Below are 21,251 nucleotides of genomic sequence, written 5' to 3'. Positions count from 1 at the left end.
GTTGAGAGCATGCCTGGAACAACACAGCTGCTCACTGTTGCTTTTCTTCTCACTACCTCCCTCTACCTCTCCAGGAACTCAGGAGCTCCAGCCTTGGGAGTCTTTGGACCACCTTCCTGACCAGATTCCTCAGCTCCAAGACGGCAGCTTCCCTGTGGTGAAGAGGGTAGAAGAAGATACCAGCTTGTAAATTAACGATCAATTAAAGTCAAGTTCTCTACTGCATTCTGGTTTCCCTGTCCTTCCAAGACTATTTCTGAATGCTGAATTTCTCATGTTCAGAATTATGGAAACATCCAACTCAGCATGCATCGCTAAGCCCCAGTATGAGTTCTGAGCCGTCCTGGAACCTCACCGAGTCTGACAAAGTACATGGTATGAGCTTGAGTCACTTATAACCTAGTTAGAGAGACAAGAAAACTTGATGAGTGCAACTCCTTGAGGTGAAAGAAAAGAAAACGCACCCTGAGAAACAGCTGGAAGAGAAACACAAGGTTGTGACGCAGGATGCTAGACAGCTAGGGTGGGGCAAAGGAGTGGGTATAGCCCCCACGAAGACATGGCACCTGGGCTTCTAGCTCTTCCCAATGGCATGTCAGCCTAAAGCCTGACATGATATTGATGAATAAATGTCCAGTGAGAAACAACCCTCATTGGGTGGAGCAGTATCCTTCACCGCCCCTCATCCAGGCAAATATAGGCAGGAAGAAATATCATAGTTGAAAGGCAGCTTGGCCAGTGTCAGAGGAATCTGGTAGCCATGGTCATCAGACGGGGACCCTGATGCCCTCTTCTACCCTGGGGCTTCTCTTTGGCCCAGACCCCATATGTAACACTGTGGACAGAGCACCATCACCCAGGGACCTGTTGAGAAACTATTGTCTATCTACAGAACATGATATTATATAGGATGCTTTCTCTAAGGCTCCTGGGGTTGGAGATTTCAGATTATAAGTAAATGGTAAAATAGATCGCCATGTGAATGTTGTAAAATGGGTGGTCTTGACCACTAGTTAGATAACTCACATCAGGGCTATAAAGAGGTCAGGCTTCAGGGATGGAGAGTTTGTGGGAAACTCTGTGGAGTTTCCCTGAAGAAACCCGGCAGGGGAAGTGAGTGGAAGTGTGTGTCCCTCTTCATCTCAAGCCAAGAGACTCTCTTCAGTAGGGCTGATTGGAGAACTTGGGATTTGGGGAGGCTTGGTGGACTGATATCTGACACCTGCTTGAAGAAGCTAATGATGAGAGGTTGTAGGCTGTGGGCCTGCAGCACCAAGGCAAAGAGAGGGGATAGGACAGTGTGGACATGAGGTCAGTTTCCACTGATGGGCACACTGGACTCCTGGCTGCTTTCCAGGGACCGGTATGGGCCACGTAGGAGAGAGCGCAGATCTTAGAGTCTGTTCCGAGGAACATCCTGGATGGGTGTTGAGACCACAACAAAGAGATTCTGGAAGATGGGACCTCCGACAACCAGGGACCAGGCAGAGCAGCAGCAGGAAACCTCATGGAAGGGAAGGCAAATGTTCCCAGCGGGCCTGCAGAGACTCCACGGAGGAGTCAGAAGCAAACACAGTCATTGGATGTCAGTTGGCCAAGTCCCACTCATCGGAGGCCTTGGTTATATTAGGACATCTGAGCTTTGAGCCAAGGCCAATGCCTGGGGGAGATGGCTGTCACTGCTCAGGTACTTAAATATCCATAAAGACAGGAGGATGTGGCAAGAACCCAGAATTCAATCAGCAGCAGAGAATTGAGACAAGGCAATTAGCTGGAACCTTAATGAAATGTCTCCAGTCTGCACAAATCAGATGGAAGAGTCAGGTAACGGTATGACTTTATCCAAAGGGGCATCAGAAGAGTGTGGACCTGGAGTTCCGATTATATAAAACACTCGCTTGGTCCAGGTCCAGTTTTGCAAATAGGATTATTCTTGTATCAGCTGGGGTTTGGTCAGGAAACAGAAGCACTAGGAAGTGATAAAACAAGGGATTTATTACAGGGATTTTGCCGTATGCACTTTCAGGAGCTGGTTGAACAGCCTCCACGAGCCTGCTGCCTTTGTGTCTGGTGCTGGAGCTTCAAGTCTGCAAAGCAAGCAGTCAGCCTGGGAGTTAAACATGATCGCATCCATCACAGCTGTGCAAAACCAGGGAGAAAAATAGCGATGCTGTTGGCCAACTTTGCCAGCAGGAATGGGCACAGAGAGTTCCATGATTGGGGGTGCCTGACGTGGTTTCTGCAGATTCCCAGAAGACCCCTGGCCCCCAAATTCTTCCTGGAGTTCGGATCTGATGGGAAAAAAGAATCATTCTTGTTCTCATCCACCATTTCCAAACCCATTATCCATCTTTAATGGAAATGAAGGGTCGAATGAGGGCCAAGGGAATGAGCTGGAGGGAAACAGGAACCAGGTCAGGAAGTAGAAACAAGGGCTTCTGATAAACTGCGTAGTTGTCACAACCCTTTCCCGTTCCTGTCCTGTGTCACTGAAACCTCTAATCTCCCCACAGGGCACAGCAGTCAGGCATTATTATCCTTCGTTTACAAATGAAGGAAGAGATGGGGCATGTTGCTGATGGGGGGGGGAAGGGGTGTGTGTGACATTGGCACCCTAACTCCCGGGAGCACTGGGGACACCTTTCACCTACTCCACCCCAAACCTCCCAGCCCCCTGCTCATGGGACTGGGTGTAACGGCGCCAGGCGATAAGACAGGCCTTGGGGAGGGGCTCTTCTCCCAGGAGCCCCCTGACACCCTTCATCACTCCCTCTGAATAATGGAGTGACATCACCACACATGCTCCCCAGCCCCTGTGTCTGCCAGCATTGCTGGTCACCAAATCGTCGAGGATGACAAGGAGGGATAAGCCAGAGTATTTCAGGAAGAACCAAGGCCTCAGTACCCAGGGCAGAAACCAAGTAGACCAAAGCCAACACAGAAAGGGGGAGGGGCCATCATCCGCCTCCACCCTCATCTCACAGACGACAAATCCAACGGAGACTTGCAGCCTTTAATAGGGAAGGGACCCCTAACCTGCTGTCTGTCCTTCTCGCACAGGTACTTACAGAAAGAGTTCCAGAGAGTGTGTAATCAACATGCAGAGGCCCAGAGCCTCGCTCACAGCATCTGAGCCGGAGAGCTGCAGACATGGCATTTTTAGCAACCACCCCCTGGGGGACTTGCGGGGGGGCTAATGAGGTGGGGTGGGGGTGGAGGGGAGCATCCTTCTTCCCATCATAGCAACAAGGAGAGGGAATGCGGCTGGCTTGAATAATTTGTCCTGAGTCCCCCAGCAATGCATCAGCACAGAGTCACCCTTGCTCCCGGGGCTCCAACCTTTTGCCCACCCGGTTCCAGTGAGAACTGTATCAGAATCGCCCATAACCCAGGTAAACAGGAGGGCACACCTGCCTTCCTGCAGTACCTCATCCGGGCACGTGGCTGTGCCTGCATCCCGGGACATGCAGCAGCATACATATTTAGGGACAAAGATAAACGGCAGAAAACCCCAAAGGGGAGGGAGCACTGTGTGTTGCCCAGCTCATAACCTTCTGCCTCCGGATAATTGTTTGAAAGAAGATACCTGTATCTCACTGTGTTCGTTTTGAAATACTTACTCTTCACTGCGATTCTGGAAGGAACAGACAAATGGCAAGAGGAGAGAACTGGCATTTGTTTCCCTCCGTCCTGTTCCCTTGACTGCCACGTGCCTGAGCAGGCTCCTGGGGCCCGAGCGACTGTAAACACACATGACACTTCCCAGTCGACAGACGTGGTTTGGCAGGGCTTAACTGATTCCATCTTTGCTTTTTCAGTCAAGCCAGAAGACAACATGCTTTGGAGGTTTTAGCCACCCTTCACCCAAAATGCAAAGGGTCCTGTTTTCATTCAGGGAGCACGCCATGGCCTCCACGGTTTAGTAGAGTGACGGTGGGTCTGGTGCTGGCCTTGCACATCCCTTCCGTCCAAGCCAGCTCGACAGATACATGAAGAACTCCTCCCCAACCCGACAAGGGATGTCTGGGGGCCGCGATAGGGCCTGGGTGCCTCTGCGGTCAGATAGTGTCATGAGCAGCGCGCATCCTTCGGCCGGCCCCCAGGCCCCGTCGTCTGCCAAACCAGCAATTACACTCGGCAGTTTCCCCAATTAAAAAGTGTTTAAACATCTAGTACTTAAAGGATACTTAAAAAGTAATAAATTAAAAATGGGGGTTGTGGGGGGAGGAACTAGAGAGACTGAGCAGAGAAGGAAAAGGTCTGTATACATAGACAAGCCATCTTTTTTTCATTTCTCAGATGATCCCTTGACGAGTTAAAAATAAGCACTAACTCAGGTGTCTGGGGCGTCAAATAAATCTGACTAAGCTCACGGAAAATCAGGCAGTGATCCAGACATCAATGTAACATCCCAGCCCTCTTCCTTCTGATCTGGGTTTTGAGTGAGGGGAGGGCCCCAGGCAGAAAGGGCAAAAGTGGGGTCCAGAAGCCAAAGCCGGGAACACCACCCCCTGCCACGCCCTGTTCACCATCTGCACAGCAAGTGGGCTGGGCCACTGACAACTTGACATGCAGAAGATAAGTTTATGGCGTCTGCTTACTTTCAGCAAGAATCAGCCAGCTCTGTGTCTCGCACAGTTTGAAAGAACCATGTTGACCATTATTCATAATTAGCAACGACTCTCTCACTGTTGCCTCTCATTCTGGCGCCTGCTCCCACGTCTCTGAAGACTTCCGTGGCATCATATTGTCCCTTACGGTGGAACCATCCTTTTCATAAACAAGCTCTTCTTTGAGAATAGCCTAAGCCCCGGTATACTCAGCCACACCCATCTCAAAATGAAAAGTTGATTTTCTGAAACAAAACATAGGTTTTGGCACCCTATGTCCACGGAGAGGATGGATTCATCGAGGAAGGCGATGAGGGAGCCACTTCTCCATGCCCTAAGCTTTGCCCATGGCTTCCTCAATAGTAAAGGAGCCCGGATACATGACTTTTCTTCAGCTCAGGCACTGTGACTCCAGAACATATGAAGGTTCTGTTAAAAAGAAAGGAGAAACCATGAATATTGGATGGGCAGCTCGTTTTCTCTGCTATAAACACATACAACTATACCACTGAACTCTTTCTTATTGATAAATTGAATTTTTAGTCTCCACTTTCAAATTCTCTTACTGCAAAGGGTAGCATGAATACAAACTTTAGATACTAACTTGTCACCCACACAGTGCCCAGTTTGTTCTCAGCCCTGTTTCCTTCTATTGGACTGTTCCTTCTAGAGCCCCTGAGGACTTTTCTCATCCCTCTCCCAGATAAACCTCCAGAGAGGGAGAAAAGGCCCCCAAGGACTTGTGATTCATCACTGGGCCCTCAGCAGCTCCGTGGTGGGGGCCTATGAAGTAATCTTTTCCCACCGCTATTTGCTTCCATCTCCTACCACAAGAAACAATTTGTACCTGTAAAGACTACCTTTGGCTTTTTTCAGGGTGACCTATATCCCGGTGTGTGTGTGTGTGTGTGTGTGTGTGTGTGTGTGTGTGTGTGTGTGCATGCATATATACCTCCTCATGGCTCCTTAAAGAAGTCCCACAATGCAGACATGTGGCCACTTCTCCGTCCCTATAATTGTGATACCTACCAGGAGCACCCTCGATTTCTAAATTGTTTCTCCGTTGTGCCATGGAATCCTGCCAGGTAATTTCTTAAACCTTTCCAACTTTCTTCCTTCCCTGAACATTTTCACAGCAGAAAAGCCAAACAAATATGCAAAATCTTTAAATAAACTCTACAAAGCTTGCTTCATAAAAGCATTATTCTTCCAGAATTTTTCCCATCCCCCATTTCCTCTTCAGTATTAAGAATTATAGATGTGCAAGAAGATTAATCCATACAAATGTCTGTATTTCAAGCCTGCTAAGGACTTCATTTCTCCATGGTGGCCAAATTTAGAGATGAAAAGAGGTACAGATCTCTGTAGGACCATTGGACACAGATGGACGTGTTCACCCTTCACAGGACCAGTCATCGTCATCACCCTCCCAAGGAGCCCGCTGGGAGGAATCTGATGGGCACCCCTCACTCATCGAGCAGTCACCCAAAGCAGCAGGTGCTGAGAATCATAAAATGGGGACCCATGCTGAGGAATTCTAAAATGCTAGAACTGAAAAGTGGCCCTAGGGATCCCCTAACTAACTTTTTAATTTTAAAGACTAAAATTCCAAGCCCAAAGAGATTTTAGGATCCCCATACCTCTCCTTCCAACTTTAATTGTTATGTCACATTAAAGAAAGCAATTTCTTTGTGCTTTTTTTTTTTACTATATTGGATGAGACTTGTCCTAGAAATAAATAAATATATTTTTTAAAGTACTATGGGGGCATTTATGTATGTGTTTAATGCTCAACCAATGTAATTATCTTAAAATAGAAAAAAGATGATCAAAATAAAATATTCTTCCACTTTGCCATATAATCCCTCTCTTACCCCAACTACCTGGGGTTAAGCCCAAGGTCTACAATGTCTATCTCTGAGCACCTTCTCTTTACCAGCTTTTTTTTTTTTAAGTATGTTGGCACTTTTAAAAAATTCTACTTAGTTTACACACAGTGTTATATTCACTTCAGGTGTACAATAAAATGATTCAACCCGTGCATACATCATCAGCCAGCTCTTAATGCAAAACTCCTTCTACCCCATGGTGGTGCTTGTCATTTGCAAGGAGAATGGGAAAGAGCTTGTAGAAACTTTGACTTCCAGTCATCACTTGTAAATGTTCCCTGCACACTCACACGCTCAACCAAAAGCATCTGTACCGACAATTCACACTCTCCCACAGCCCTCCCCAGGGTCCTCAGGGTTATTTAGAAGAGGCTGGATTGAAAGCTGTTTATGATTTTGGGTTTTGTTTCCATTTTTGTTTTAAAGAGGGCAGCTTGAGGAAGCAGTTGGCCAAACTTCTCACCTGAACTGAACATTGAGAAATGCAAAGAGTAGCCTCAAGGAGCCATTCAAGGATAGAGATACCAAAAAACTTTGAAGCACAGCCCGGTTCTCAGGAAAGGGGAAAAGGCCACAGAGACACTCAGCCCAAGAAATCCTAAATTGGTTTACCGCTGATCTAACTAATATATTTCGGACAAAGGAATAACTTTACTCCCACAACAGTGCTTCATGAATTTGCAATGCAGATTACAAATGATGAAAGGAGGGAACGGATCCCTATTTCCTGGTGTTAATTTTTCAAAAAGCTCATGATCCACTAAGGGTTCCAAAGGAGGTTCCTTATCTCCACATTAATTTTGAATGTATTGTTGTTTCTGAAGCTGTAAGATGTTTTTCTGGTTAGAGCCATCACGATTTATCATCCCCGCTACCATCATCCTCATTTTCATCATTGTAGTAAAAGCAACATTTCTTGAGTACCTGCTCCTCCTTGAGGCAAACTCAGTCTTACTGGAGCAAAGTCTCCCTGGGCTGAGGTTACTGGACTCGAGTCTGTGAAGTTTCTCCCAGCAGAACTTGTGAGTAGATCACTTAGCAAGTCACATGTTCCACCTTCACTAAACACAGGCCTTAATTGCTCAGTTTAAGCGTGCATGTCTTTTTGGCTTTTATTAAAGGAGTGATGCATTTGGAAACATATTTTCTATGGCATCCACTGAACTGGCCACTACCATAGATTACTACCCTTACACACTCTGTGACGTCTATCCCATGGACTGGCCAAATGGATCATAAACAAATTTGTTCAAGAGCAGCTCAGGAATGCTCTGACGGCACCAGACGCACACCAGAGTTGTCCCTTTCAACAGTGATTGGAATGTGTAAGTCACCATAGGGGTAGCAACGCATGTAGTTTTTATAAGCCACACATCAATCAAAGGGATGATTTCTCTATATTTGAGAGCTACCCTCGGGATTGCCGCTGCCTGGTATTCACACCCAGCCTGAATCAGGATGACTGTATAACCAAGAGCTACTACAGAAGTGACTGTGTGCCTTTCAAGTCTAGATCACAAAAGTCATGGCAGAGTCTATCCTGTTCTCTGTGTCACTCCAGCGGAAGGCGCCCACCATGTCATGAAGACATTCAAACAGGACTGTGGATAGGCTTATGAAGACTGGAACGGCCAAAAATCAGCACAGACCTACAGATCACATGGTGCTCCTCCAACTTCTCTCTCTCAGGGAACAGCAGCCCTGGCCAACATGACTGAAGTCTTACAAGAACCCGAACAAGAACTTCCCGGCTAAGCCACTTCTGAATTCCCTACCCACAGGAACTTTCAGATAATAAATGTTTGCAGTTTTAAGCCTTGAAATTTGGGATCATTTGTCATGCATCAATAGATGATCCAGTGTGATGCACGAGCACCAGTAAGAGAATGTTGTCCCCTCTACGACCATGTCACCGCGTTGGAAAGAACATCGCTGAGGTGGAAAATTTGAATCCTGTTAGGCAAAAAGTCAAAACAGACCTTGTGGAAAAGTGGAATTGACATTTTGTGGGAATTTCACTTATGACTGCTTGGTCTAGTCCACCTCTGATGCACAGAAACACCAGATGAGGAAAATGGGGCCTACAGTGGCCACATGTTAGGGCAAAAATCCACAAAGCTGGTGAGGGACAGAGCTCAGATTCAAACCCAATTCTGTCTGCCTTCAAATGCCATGCTTTTTTCCTGTATGAAGACAAAACCTTCTCCCAATGTCAGTGAAACTTAACGTGTCCATTGTTTTATCCTTTTTCTCATTCCAGAGAAGGTCTACCCATCTATTGTCAGAAATGTGTCTTGTACCCTATGAAGTTGGCCATCACCTTCACATCACAAAACACACTATCTCCAATATGGTCTGTTGAGTGTACATTTCAATTCGCTTTTATATGGTGCCCCTTTTGGGTGCACTCTGTATATTTTTGGCAAGGATAAGATAAAACCAACAAAGAAACATGAATTACTAATGGGGAATAACGCCTTCTATCATCTCAGATGTACCAGTTAATACAAAACTGATCTGAGCTACAAGAGGCTCTAGCCTGGAAGACATCAGACCATCGTGGGCAGGTCCCAGTACCTAGAATCAGGAGAAGGATGTTTTTGCATGCAGTCACAATGCCAGGTGTGTGAACAACAGCAGTTCCTTACCTTTGTTTTGCCCTCAGTTTTGCCATCTGTGGCATGATGGCTATGTGTTCACCGGATGTCCCCTAAGATCCACTCAGGCATCCTGTGTTATATGAACACAAATACACCTTTCCCAACACACACACGGCAGGGCTCGGAGAGGGAGGAAAGGAAAGAAAAGACCAAGTCATTGATGTTTGTTATTTTCCTTTTCAGCACTCATTGCTGCCTCTTTGGGTAGTAGTTCCTGATTTCTTTTTTAATTTTATTTTTTATAAACATATATTTTTATCCCCAGGGGTATGGGTCTGCGAATCGCCAGGTTTACACACTTCACAGCACTCACCATAGCACATACCTTCCCCGATATCCATAACCCCACCCCCCCTCTCCCAATCCCCCTCCCCCCATCAACCCTCAGTTTGTTTTGTGAGATTAAGAGTCACTTATGGTTTGTCTCCCTCCCAATCCCATCTTGTTTCATTTACTCTTCTCCTACCCCCTTAACCCCCCATGTTGCATCTCCTCTCCCTCATATCAGGGAGATCATAGGATAGTTGTCTTTCTCCGATTGACTTATTTCACTAAGCATGATACCCTCTAGTTCCATCCACGTCGTCGCAAATGGCAAGATTTCATTTCTTTTGATGGCTGCATAGTATTCCATTGTGTATATATACCACATCTTCTTTATCCATTCGTCTGTAGATGGACATCTAGGTTCTTTCCATAGTTTGGCTATTGTAGACATTGCTGCTATAAACATTCGGGTGCACGGGCCCCTTCGGATCACTACGTTTGTATCTTTAGGGTAAATACCCAGCAGTGCAATTGCTGGGTCATAGGATAGTTCTATTTTCAACATTTTGAGGAACCTCCATGCTGTTTTCCAGAGTGGTTGCACCAGCTTGCATTCCCACCAACAGTGTAGGAGGGTTCCCCTTTCTCTGCATCCTTGCCAGCATCTGTCATTTCCTGACTTGCTAATTTTAGCCATTCTGACTGGTGTGAGGTGATATCTCATTGTGGTTTTGATTTGTATTTCCCTGATGCCAAGTGATATGGAGAACTTTTTCATGTGTCTGTTGGCCATCTGGATGTCTTCTTTGCAGAAATGTCTGTTCATGTCCTCTGCCCATTTCTTGATTGGATTCTTTGTTCTTTGGGTGTTGAGTTTGCTAAGTTCTTTATAGATTTTGGACACTAGCCCTTTATCTGATATGTCATTTGCAAATATCTTCTCCCATTCTGTCAGTTGTCTTTTGGTTTTATTAACTGTTTCCTTTGCTGTGCAAAAGCTTTTGATCTTGATAAAATCCCAATAGTTCATTTTTGCCCTTGCTTCCCTTGCCTTTGGCGAAGTTCCTAGGAAGATGTTGCTGCGGCTGAGGTCGAAGAGGTTGCTGCCTGTGTTCTCCTCAAGGATTTTGATGGATTCCTTTCTCACATTGAGATCCTTCATCCATTTTGAGTCTATTTTCGTGTGTGGTGTAAGGAAATGATCCAATTTCATTTTTCTGCATGTGGCTGTCCAATTTTCCCAACACCATTTATTGAAGAGGCTCTCTTTTTTCCATTGGACATTCTTTCCTGCTTTGTCGAAGATGAGTTGCCCATAGAGTTGAGGGTCTATTTCTGGGCTCTCTATTCTGTTCCATTGATCTATGTGTCTGTTTTTGTGCCAGTACCATGCTGTCTTGATGATGACAGCTTTGTAATAGAGCTTGAAGTCCGGAATTGTGATGCCACCAACTTTGGCTTTCTTTTTCAATATTCCTTTGGCTATTCGAGGTCTTTTCTGGTTCCATATAAATTTTAGGATTATTTGTTCCATTTCTTTGAAAAAACATATAAACATATATGGTACTTTGATAGGAATTGCATTAAATGTGTGCTTTAGGTAGCATAGACATTTTCACAATATTTATTCTTCCAATCCAGGAGCATGGAACATTTTTCCATTTCTTTGTGTCTTCCTCAATTTCTTTCATGAGTACTTTATAGTTTTCTGTGTATAGATTCTTAGTCTCTTTGGTTAGGTTTATTCCTAGGTATCTTATAGTTTTGGGTGCAAGTGTAAAAGGGATGGACTCCTTAATTTCTCTTTCTTCTGTCTTGTTGATGGTGTAGAGAAATGCAACTGATTTCTGTGCATTGATTTTATATCCTGACACTTGACTGAATTCCTGTACAAGTTCTAGCAGTTTTGGAGTGGAGTCTTTTGGGTTTTCCACATATAGTATCATATCATCTGCAAAGAGTGATAGTTTGACTTCTTCTTTGCCGATTTGGATGCCTTTAATTTCCTTTTGTTGTCTGATTGCTGAGGCTAGGACTTCTAGTACTACGTTGAATAGCAGTGGTGATAACGGACATCCCTGCCGTGTTCCTGACCTTAGCGGAAAAGCTTTCAGTTTTTCTCCATTGAGAATGATATTTGCAGTGGGTTTTTCATAGATGGCTTTGATAATATTGAGGTATGTGCCGTCTATCCCTACACTTTGAAGAATTTTGATCAGGAAGGGATGCTGTACTTTGTCAAATGCTTTTTCAGCATCTATGGAGAGTATCATATGGTTCTTGTTCTTTCTTTTATTAATGTGTTGTATCACATTGATTGATTTGCGGATGTTGAACCAGCCTTGCAGCCCTGGAATAAATCCCACTTGGTCGTGGTGAATAATCCTTTTAATGTACTGTTGAATCCTATTGGCTAGTAATTTGGCGAGAATTTTTGCATCTGTGTTCCTCAAGGATATTGGTCTGTAGTTCTCTTTTTTTGATGGGATCCTTGTCTGGTTTTGGGATCAAGGTGATGCTGGCCTCATAAAATGAGTTTGGAAGTTTTCCTTCTATTTCTATTTTTTGGAACAGTTTCAGGAGAATAGGAATTAGTTCTTCTTTAAATGTTTGGTAGAGGGGCACCTGGGTGGCGCAGCGGTTAAGCCTCTGCCTTCAGCTCAGGCCATGATCCCAGGGTCCTGGGATCAAGCCCCGCATCAGGCTCTCTGCTCAGCAGGGAGCCTGCTTCCCCCCACTTCTCTCTCTGCCGGCCTCTCTGCCTGCCTGTGATTTCTGTCAAATAAATAAATAAATAAATCTAAAATAAATAAATAAATAAATAAATAAATAAATAAATAAATAAATGTTTGGTGGAATTCCCCTGGGAAGCCATCTGGCCCTGGGCTTTTGTTTGTTTGGAGATTTTTGATGACTGTTTCAATCTCCTTACTGGTTATGGGTCTGTTCAGGCTTTCCATTTCTTCCTGGTTCAGTTGTGGTAGTTTATATGTCTCTAAGAATGCATCTATTTCTTCCAGCTCGTCAAATTTGTTGGCGTAGAGTTGCTCATAGTATGTTCTTATAATTGTCTGTATTTCTTTGGTGTTTGTTGTGATCTCTCCTCTTTCATTCATGATTTTATTTATTTGGGTCCTTTCTCTTTTCTTTTTGATAAGTCTGGCCAGGGGTTTATCAATCTTATTAATTCTTTCAAAGAACCAGCTCCTAGTTTCATTGATTTGTTCTATTGTTTTTTTGGTTTCTATTTCATTGATTTCTGCTCTGATCTTTATGATTTCTCTTCTCCTGCTGGGTTTAGGGTTTCTTTCTTGTTCTTTCTCCAGCTCCTTTAGGTGTAGGGTTAGGTTGTGTACCTGAGACCTTTCTTGTTTCTTGAGAAAGGCTTGTACCGCTATATATTTTCCTCTCAGGACTGCCTTTGTTGTGTCCCACAGATTCTGAACCGTTGTGTTTTCATTATCATTTGTTTCCATGAATTTTTTCAATTCTTCTTTAATTTCCTGGTTGACCCATTCATTCTTTGGAAGGATGCTGTTTAGTCTCCATGTATTTGGGTTCTTTCCAAATTTCCTCTTGTGATTGAGTTCTAGCTTCAGAGCATTGTGGTCTGAAAATATGCAGGGAATGATTCCAATCTTTTGATAACAGTTGGGACCTGATTTAGGACTGAAAATGTGATCTATTCTGGAGAATGTTCCATGTGCACTAGAGAAGAATGTGTATTCTGTTGCTTTGGGATGAAATGTTCTGAATATATCTGTGATGTCCATCTTGTCCAGTGTGTCATTTAAGGCCTTGATTTCCTTGTTGATCTTTTGCTTGGATGATCTGTCCATTTCAGTGAGGGGAGTGTTAAAATCCCCTACTATTATTGTATTATTGTCGATGTGTTTCTTTGATTTTGTTATTAATTGGTTTATATATTTGGCTGCTCCCACGTTAGGGGCATAGATATTTAAAATTGTTAGATCTTCTTGTTGGACAGTTCCTTTGAGTATGATATAGTGTCTTTCCTCATCTCTTATTATAGTCTTTGGCTTAAAATCTAATTGATCTGATATAAGGATTGCCACTCCTGCTTTCTTCTGATGTCCATTAGCATGGTAAATTCTTTTCAACCGCCTCACTTTAAACCTGGAGGTGTCTTCGGGTTTAAGATGAGTTTCTTGTAGGCAACATATAGATGGGTTTTGTTTTTTGATCCATTTGATACCCTGTGTCTTTTGATTGGGGCATTTAGCCCATTAATATTCAGGGTAAGTATTGAGAGATATGAATTTAGTGCCATTGTATTGCCTGTAAGATGACTGTTATTGTATATTGTCTCTGTTTCTTTCTGATCTACTACTTTTAGGGTCTCTCTTTGCTTAGAGGACCCCTTTCAATATTCCCTGTAGAGCTGGTTTGGTATTTGCAAATTCTTTCAGTTTTTGTTTGTCCTGGAAGCTTTTAATCTCTCCTTCTATTTTCAATGATAGCCTAGCTGGATATAGTATTCTTGGCTGCATGTTTTTCTCATTTAGTACTCTGAATATATCATGCCAGCTCTTTCTGGCCTGCCAGGTCTCTGTGGATAAGTCTGCTGCCAATCTAATATTTTTACCATTGTACGTTACAGACTTCTTTTCCCGGGCTGCTTTCAGGATCTTTTCTTTGTCACTAAGACTTGTCAATTTTACTATTAGGTGACGGGGTGTGGACCTATTCTTATTGATTTTGAGGGGGGTTCTCTGAACCTCCTGGATTTTGATGCTTGTTCCCTTTGCCATACTGGGGAAATTCTCTCCAATAATTCTCTCCAACATACCTTCTGCTCCCCTCTCTGTTTCCTCTTCTTCTGGAATCCCAATTATTCTAATGTTGTTTCATCTTATGGTGTCACTTATCTCTCGAATTCTCCCCTCGTGGTCCAGTAGCTGTTTGTCCCTCTTTTGCTCAGCTTCTTTATTCTCTGTCATTTGGTCTTCTATATCGCTAATTCTTTCTTCTGCCTCATTTATCCTAGCAGTGAGAGCCTCCATTTTTTATTGCACCCCATTAATAGCTTTTTTGATTTCAACTTGGTTAGATTTTAGTTCTTTTATTTCTCCAGAAAGGGCTTTTATATCTCCCGAGAGGGTTGCTTTAATATCTTCCATGCCTTTTTCAAGCCCGGCTAGAACCTTGAGAATCGTCATTCTGAACTCTAGATCTGACATATTACCAATTTCTGTATTGATTAGGTCCCTAGCCTTTGGTACTGCTTCTTGTTCTTTTGTTTGTTGTGAATTTTTCCGCCTTGTCATTTTGTCCAGATAAGAGTATATGAAGGAGCAAGTAAAATACTAAAAGTGTGGCAACAACCCCAGGAAAATATGCTTAACCAAATCAGAAGAGATCCCAAATCGTGAGGGGGGAGAAAGGGGATAAAAAGGGGTTCAGAAAGGGAAAAACAAAAAAAAAAAGAAACTATTAAAAAAAGAAAGCCGATAAAGAAAAAATATAAAAAGGAAAAAATATATATATATATTAGATAAACTATTTAAAAAAACGTTAAAAAATGGTAAAAGTTAAAAAAATTTAGCATAAGAAGAGAAAAAAAATTGAAAAAGAAAAAAAATTAAATTAACTGCATGGCTAAAGAATCATGGGGAGGAAGCCATGAGTTCTGTGCTTTGCTTTCTTCTCCTCTGGAATTCCGCCACTCTCCTTGGTATTGAAACTGCACTCCTTGGTAGGTGAACTTGGTCCTGGCTGGGTTTCTCGTTGATCTTCTGGGGGAGGGGCCTGTTGTAATGATTCTCAAGCGTCTTTGCCCCAGGCAGAGTTGCACCGCCCTTACCCGGGGCCGGGCTGAGTAATCCGCTCGGGTTCGCTTTCGGGAGCTTTTGTTCCCTGAGTGCTTTCCGTAGAGTTCTGGAGGGCGGGAATGAAAATGGCGGCCTCCTGGTCTCCGGCCCGGAGGAGCCGAGAGCCCGGGGCCCCACTCCTCAATGCACCTTCAGAGAACAGCGCCCAATTACTCCCTTCACCCTGGCCCCCGGCCGCGCTCCGAGCTGACCGAGCCTGCGACCGGTTCAAGGTAACCCCGAGCTGAGAGCTCATTCCTCGGCTCTGTCTCTGTAGCCGGCTTCCCTGTTCTAATACTGGTAAGCTCTGCGACACTCAGACACCCCCGATCCTTCTGTGACCCTGTGGGACCTGAGGCCGCGCTGACCCCGCCTGGGCTTCACCCCGGTTAAGCCTCTGGAGCGATGTCCCTCAGCGGAACGGACTTTTAAAAGTCCTGATTTTGTGCTCCATTGCTCCGCCGCTTGCCGGGAGCTGGCCCTTCCCCCGCGGTCTATCTTCCAGTCGCTTTGGATTCACTTCTCCGCCAGTCCTACCTTTCAGATAGTGGTTGATTTTCTGTTTCTAGAATTGCTGTTCTTCTTCTCTTCAATCTCCTGTTGGATTTGTAGGTGTTTGCAATCTTTAGATAAGCTATTTAGCTGATCTCCCACTACCTGAAGTAGTCTCAGCCTGCTACTTCTCCGCCATCTTGACTCCTCCCTGCCCTGATTTTTTTTTTTAATTGCAAATTCACCCTTCCTCCCACTAGCAGTCCATGAATCCTGGGTGAGACTAAACTCTCAGTTCCAGGAGGGGAGGATATAGCCCAGGCTTGGCCAATCAAAGCATCACAATCCTCTAGCCTTAATGCTAGGGTGAGGGAGAGGTGTTCTAGCAAGCCAACTGGAATGAATGTCAGAGCATCAACAGGAGCTCCTCTTTCCCAACGGACTCAAGTCTGGAAGATTGTGGCTTAGGTGGCGTTGCCTAAGGCACTGTGACATCACTGGCAAAGGTGGGGAAAAGAAGAGCCGAGAGAGAGAGAGAGAGAGAGAGAGAGAGCCAATAATTTACTGGAGTCTCTAGACCAATGGTTCTCTGTAGTAATTCCCTTCTAGATGGTATTTTGGTTTAGGTTTCTGCACAAGCAGACTATGAGGTAAGACTCCTCATACAAGTAGTTTATTTGAGAAATGATCCCAAGAAAGACAAATGGGGAAGTGGGATAGAGAGAAGAAACAAAGAAGGAAAGAAAGCCGATATAGGGTGTTGTGGTAAGCAGAAAAATGGCGCCCAAAGACGTCTGCATCCTGGAGTCTGTGAATAAGTTTGGTTTACAAGTCAAAAAGGATGAAATCTGCAGATGGAATTAAGTTTTTCAACCAGATGACCCTAAGATAAGGAGAGTATCCTGGATTATCCTGTTGGGTCCAACATAATCCCAAGGGTCTTTAAAAATATAGGAGGGAAACTGAAGAGAGAACCAGAGAGATGATAGCATGGGAAGGACTCAGCCTTTTCAGACAGACTCTGAGAGCCCAATGTTGGCTTTGAAGGTGAACCAAGGAGCCACAAGCCAAGGAATGTGGGCAGCCTCTGGAAGATGGAAATGGATTCTCACTAGAGCTCCAGAAGGGAATACACCCTGCTGGCTCCTTGATCTTCAGCCCACTTCTGACTTCTAACCTCCAAAACTGTAAGGATATCTACATATGTTGTTTTAATAACTAAGTCATGGTGCTGTGTTGCAGCAACAATAGGAAAGAAATACAAGGGTGTTTCAAGCCAACTACCATGCAGACAACAGGAGCTCAGGATCCCTGGGAGCTCTGGGAAGCAGTGTAAAGAATGACTCCAGATTGTCTCAAGCTAGGGAGAAGAGCTGGCGTATCCACCACCAATCATCCTCCACGAAGGATGATGCTCTAGCCCTTCCGGGTAGCCCACGCGGGCTTTGTCAACAGGCTCTGCTCACAGGCAGAAAGTCTCAGGTGTTCAACATAAGCCGCCTTCTGTGTACATAGGTGACATCCAGGGGCACAGACCACAGCTGGAATAAGCAGTTTCTAGAGAGAAATGGTGTGTGTGGGCAGGGGCGGGGGGGCAGGGAGTGTGGATTTTAGTTGCCATAATCATTGGGGGTTCCTATTCATATTAACTAGCTGGAGTTGAGTTTGGGATGCTCCTGCACAACCAATATGCTGGAAGTACCCCCACCCCTTCCCCTCCAGAAATACTGGCTGAGACCAAGGCACTCCTAGTCCTGGGCTGTTGGCTCAAACTCCCTGATGTACTTCCTTCCTTCTGGAGCTAGTCTGGAAGGAGTTAGTCCAATGACCCTTGAGTGATACACATAGATGTCAGAGACACGGAGGAAGGTCTAGGTCTTGCTTTTGGTAAACATGTCCAACAATAAAGCTCTGAAGAAACAAGAAATAATTCACAACAGCCGGGACTAAATTTCCATCCATTCTTCACACTTTTTTGAGCAGTGTTGAAAGAAACATAACATCAGCCCAACCCAGTTAGAACATTCTGTCATGAAGTCACTGAGACACATTCCAAAAGGCAGGAAAAGGCGATCGCAACGTGTTTTCTCCTCCCCAAAGGCATATATGCCACAAACCAGTCCATGTTTAAAGATCAAAATGAGAGTCTGAACAACTTGCTCCCTAAAGTCTGTCTAGCACCCCTGTCAGCAAATAACACACAGGTAATGGAGAAGGATGGAGAAAATGTTAAAAAGGAAAGAAAGAAATCTTTTCTTTCTTTAAAATACCCTATGGAGTTCTTTCACCCGAAGAAATTTTGATTGGTCTTCCGTTTACAATTCTGGAATGGAAAGTCACAAGACTAACACTTGTTTCAGACATGGGTCACTCTGGAAGAGAGGCACAGAGAGAAAAATCTGCACATGGAGGGTCAGGCCCAGAGCTATCCAGACATCAAAAATTCTCTCAGACAAGCACCTTTGCTAGCCTTTCAAGATACTTCCTGGATGAGTTTCCTCAGGCGGCCGTCACAAATGACCACAAACTGGAGGGCTTCAAAGGATAGAAATGTACCTTCTTGAAGTTCTAGAAGCCAGAAGTCTGACATCGTAGTATCAGCAGGGTTGTGCTCCCTCTGAAGGCTTCCTCAGAAGGCCTTGTCCCTTCCAGCTTCTGGGGTGCTAGCAAGAGGACAGACAGAAGCCATTGGATTAGGGCCTACCCTAATCCAGGACGACCTTATCTTAACATAATCACATCTGCCAAGACCCTACTTCCAAATAAGACCATCTTCATGGGAATAGGGGATTAGAGCATCAACATATCTTGTTGGTTGACACAATCCCACCCAGAACACCTCCTCAAATCACACTGTGGAAACAGACACTCAGGCATGCATCTCAGACATAAGAAATACTCAGAATTATACTTGAAATGTGGAATGACTAAGAAATGGTGTGAGAATAGCAAAAGGTCTGCCCCCAACATTAATCCACATAGCACCATGCTCTCCGGGGTCTTGTGGTTTCAACACACAAGGAGCCACCAGACTTAGAAGAATGATCTCTACAGCAGCTAGAATGGATTGAGGGAAGGAGTGTGCCTATACTGGTGTTTTCGCCAGGCTGGACACCTGTGTATGGGAGAAACTCCTCTTGTCTAAGCCTCCACAATCTTCATTTGGCTGTGAGGCCCCAGACATCTCTTCTACACTTCCTGTGTCTGACCTGACCCTCTGCCCGCTGGCCTGGGAGCACTTCTTCTTTCCCTGCTCAGCCCTGCAGGCTGGGCCATCAGCTGCATTCCAACTGGGCTGGGCAGGAAAGGGATGGAAATACTAGGTTTACCATACTCAATCACCAATATTTAACCATTTGTTCATGCAACAGCAATTTCATATCATCTCCAAGTCATTCCTGTTTTGCCAGTTGGACTCTCATTGATATACTGATTGAACTTAGCTACACAATAATCAACCTTGCTGGACAGATTAGCCAGCAAAACTAGAAGTCACTTCCAAGGTCTCAAGAAGCAGAAACCATCCATTTTCAGCTCAGCGTGTGCTAATTTGTTGATCCTACCCTTTAATTACCTCCCGAACAAATGAGCCTTGTTTTAACTTTGTTAGGAGAGGACATATTCATGCCTAGAACAGCTTATTTCTTCACAAGTAAGGGAAGTATCAGTTCAATTTATAAGAATTCCCAATAACATTTTTTAATCAATGATACCCACTCATAAAAATATAATAGAGGTCTTGGTCTTGTGGAAAAATGAACTGTTATTGTTTAATTTTAAACAACAGGACTTTAGCTTTAAATTAACGTATTTGTCTTCAAAGCCATCTCTTTCAAAGACCATGACCTCTTCCAAGGGTTAACATGCAGGGATCACAGTATCCCTCAAGAACCTGACATGGCTTTTCAGAGCCACTTTTTTATTTATACATTAGTTTCACTCACTTTGTTAACTCACTTTATTCATCAGATGAATCACTAAACTGACTTCTGGTTTTCTTGAAAGATTGAGCTCACCCTTCGTTGGGATGAAGGACCACCACTTACCATATTCCAAACAAGGCCTAAAGGAAAGGTATCAAGACTTGCTTTAAGTTTTCATATGAGTAAGTGTATAAACTCACATGATAACTACTTGTAAGTGGTCCATTTTTACTTAGAAATTTAAGTTCTAATCGACTGATTTGTTAATGGCTAAAATTAACAAGACAGGAAACAACAGATGTTGGTGAGGATGCAGAGAAAGGGGAACCCTCCTACACTGTTGGGTGGAATGCAATCTGGTGAAGTCATTCTGGAAAACAGTATGGAGGTTCCTCAAAAAGTTAAAAATAGAGCTACACTATGACCCAGCCATCGCACTAATGGGTATTTACCCCAAAGATACAGATGTAGTGAAACAGAGGGGCACCTGCATCCCAATGTTCATAGCAGCAATGTCCACAATAGCCACACTGTGGAAGGAGCCGAGAAGTCCTTCAACAGATGAATGGATAAAGAAGATGTGGTCCATATATACAATGGAAAGTTCTCAGCCATCATAAAGGATGAATACCCACCATTTACATCAACACGGATGGAACTAGAGGGAATTATGTTAAGTGAAATCAGTCAGTCAAAGAAAGACAATTATCATATGGTTTCACTCAAATGTGGAATATAAGAAAACAGTGCAGAGGACCATAATGGAAAGGCGGATAAACTGAATGGGAAGAAATCAGACAGAGAGAGAGGTCATGAGAGACTCTTATGTATGGGAAACAAACTGAGGGTTGCTGGATGGAGGGATGGGGCAACCAGGTGATGGGCATCAAAGAGGGCACATGACGTGATTAGCACTGAGTGTTATATACACAATTGATGAATTGTTGAACACTGCATCTAAAACTAATGATGTACTATTTGTTGGCTAATAGAATTTAAATAAAAAAATAATAAAGTACCTGGATTTTATGATCCCACCTATTTATAACAAAACCTCTCTATATTTTCCAAAGGAAAAGCAAATCTCATTCAGGTCGAGAAGTGTGAAAGCATGGTGCTGCTCCAACCCAGCTTCAGAGGAACTGAAAGCCACTTGTACCAAAGGGGATGCTACAAGGCCCGAACTACATCCCAAGTGGCTTTCTAGTGACTGTCCCAGAGCCTGAAACACACATGGTTAAAGTCCCTGCCCTGGCTTGTCCTGTACATGGAACTCCTGCTGAACGGTAGAGGTGTACAATGATGAAGTGGCCTAGTAACCCTTTGAGATCCACTACCTTGTATTATCTTGGTTGGATAAACTGTAGGAAATAGAGAGAAGGAAGGAGCCTATTTAAAGGGATGTGGGACAAGGACTGTCTCAGAAAAAGTAGAAGTGGTAAAGGGCTGGGTGTTGAGCTATAGGGAAGGTAAGAAGCAGAATAAGAACTTGAGTCTGCTGTTGGGTCATCAAAATGCTAGGAGCAGAGGTTACCATGGGTGTTAGAAGAGAAAAGAATTATAAGAATCAGGCCTTCCA

At 44.1% G+C, this 21,251-nt stretch overlaps 1 long non-coding RNA gene across 1 annotated transcript; it reads right to left on the bottom strand.

Moving 5' to 3' along the window:
- Positions 1-2,000: 2,000 nt before the first annotated feature.
- LOC125092908 (uncharacterized) lies at positions 2,001-18,272 on the bottom strand. Its single transcript, XR_007125101.1, has 3 exons — positions 18,210-18,272; positions 9,148-9,229; positions 2,001-2,087 (listed from the first exon to the last, which is right to left on the bottom strand). It is a non-coding gene; the product is annotated as an uncharacterized LOC125092908 (long non-coding RNA).
- Positions 18,273-21,251: the final 2,979 nt, after the last annotated feature.

Source organism: Lutra lutra, chromosome 1 (genome assembly GCF_902655055.1).
Source record: "Lutra lutra chromosome 1, mLutLut1.2, whole genome shotgun sequence".
In the NCBI taxonomy this organism is placed as follows: Eukaryota; Metazoa; Chordata; class Mammalia; order Carnivora; family Mustelidae; genus Lutra; species Lutra lutra.
Note: the sequence above shows the minus strand (reverse complement) of the source record. Positions and strands in the feature narration are given on the sequence as shown.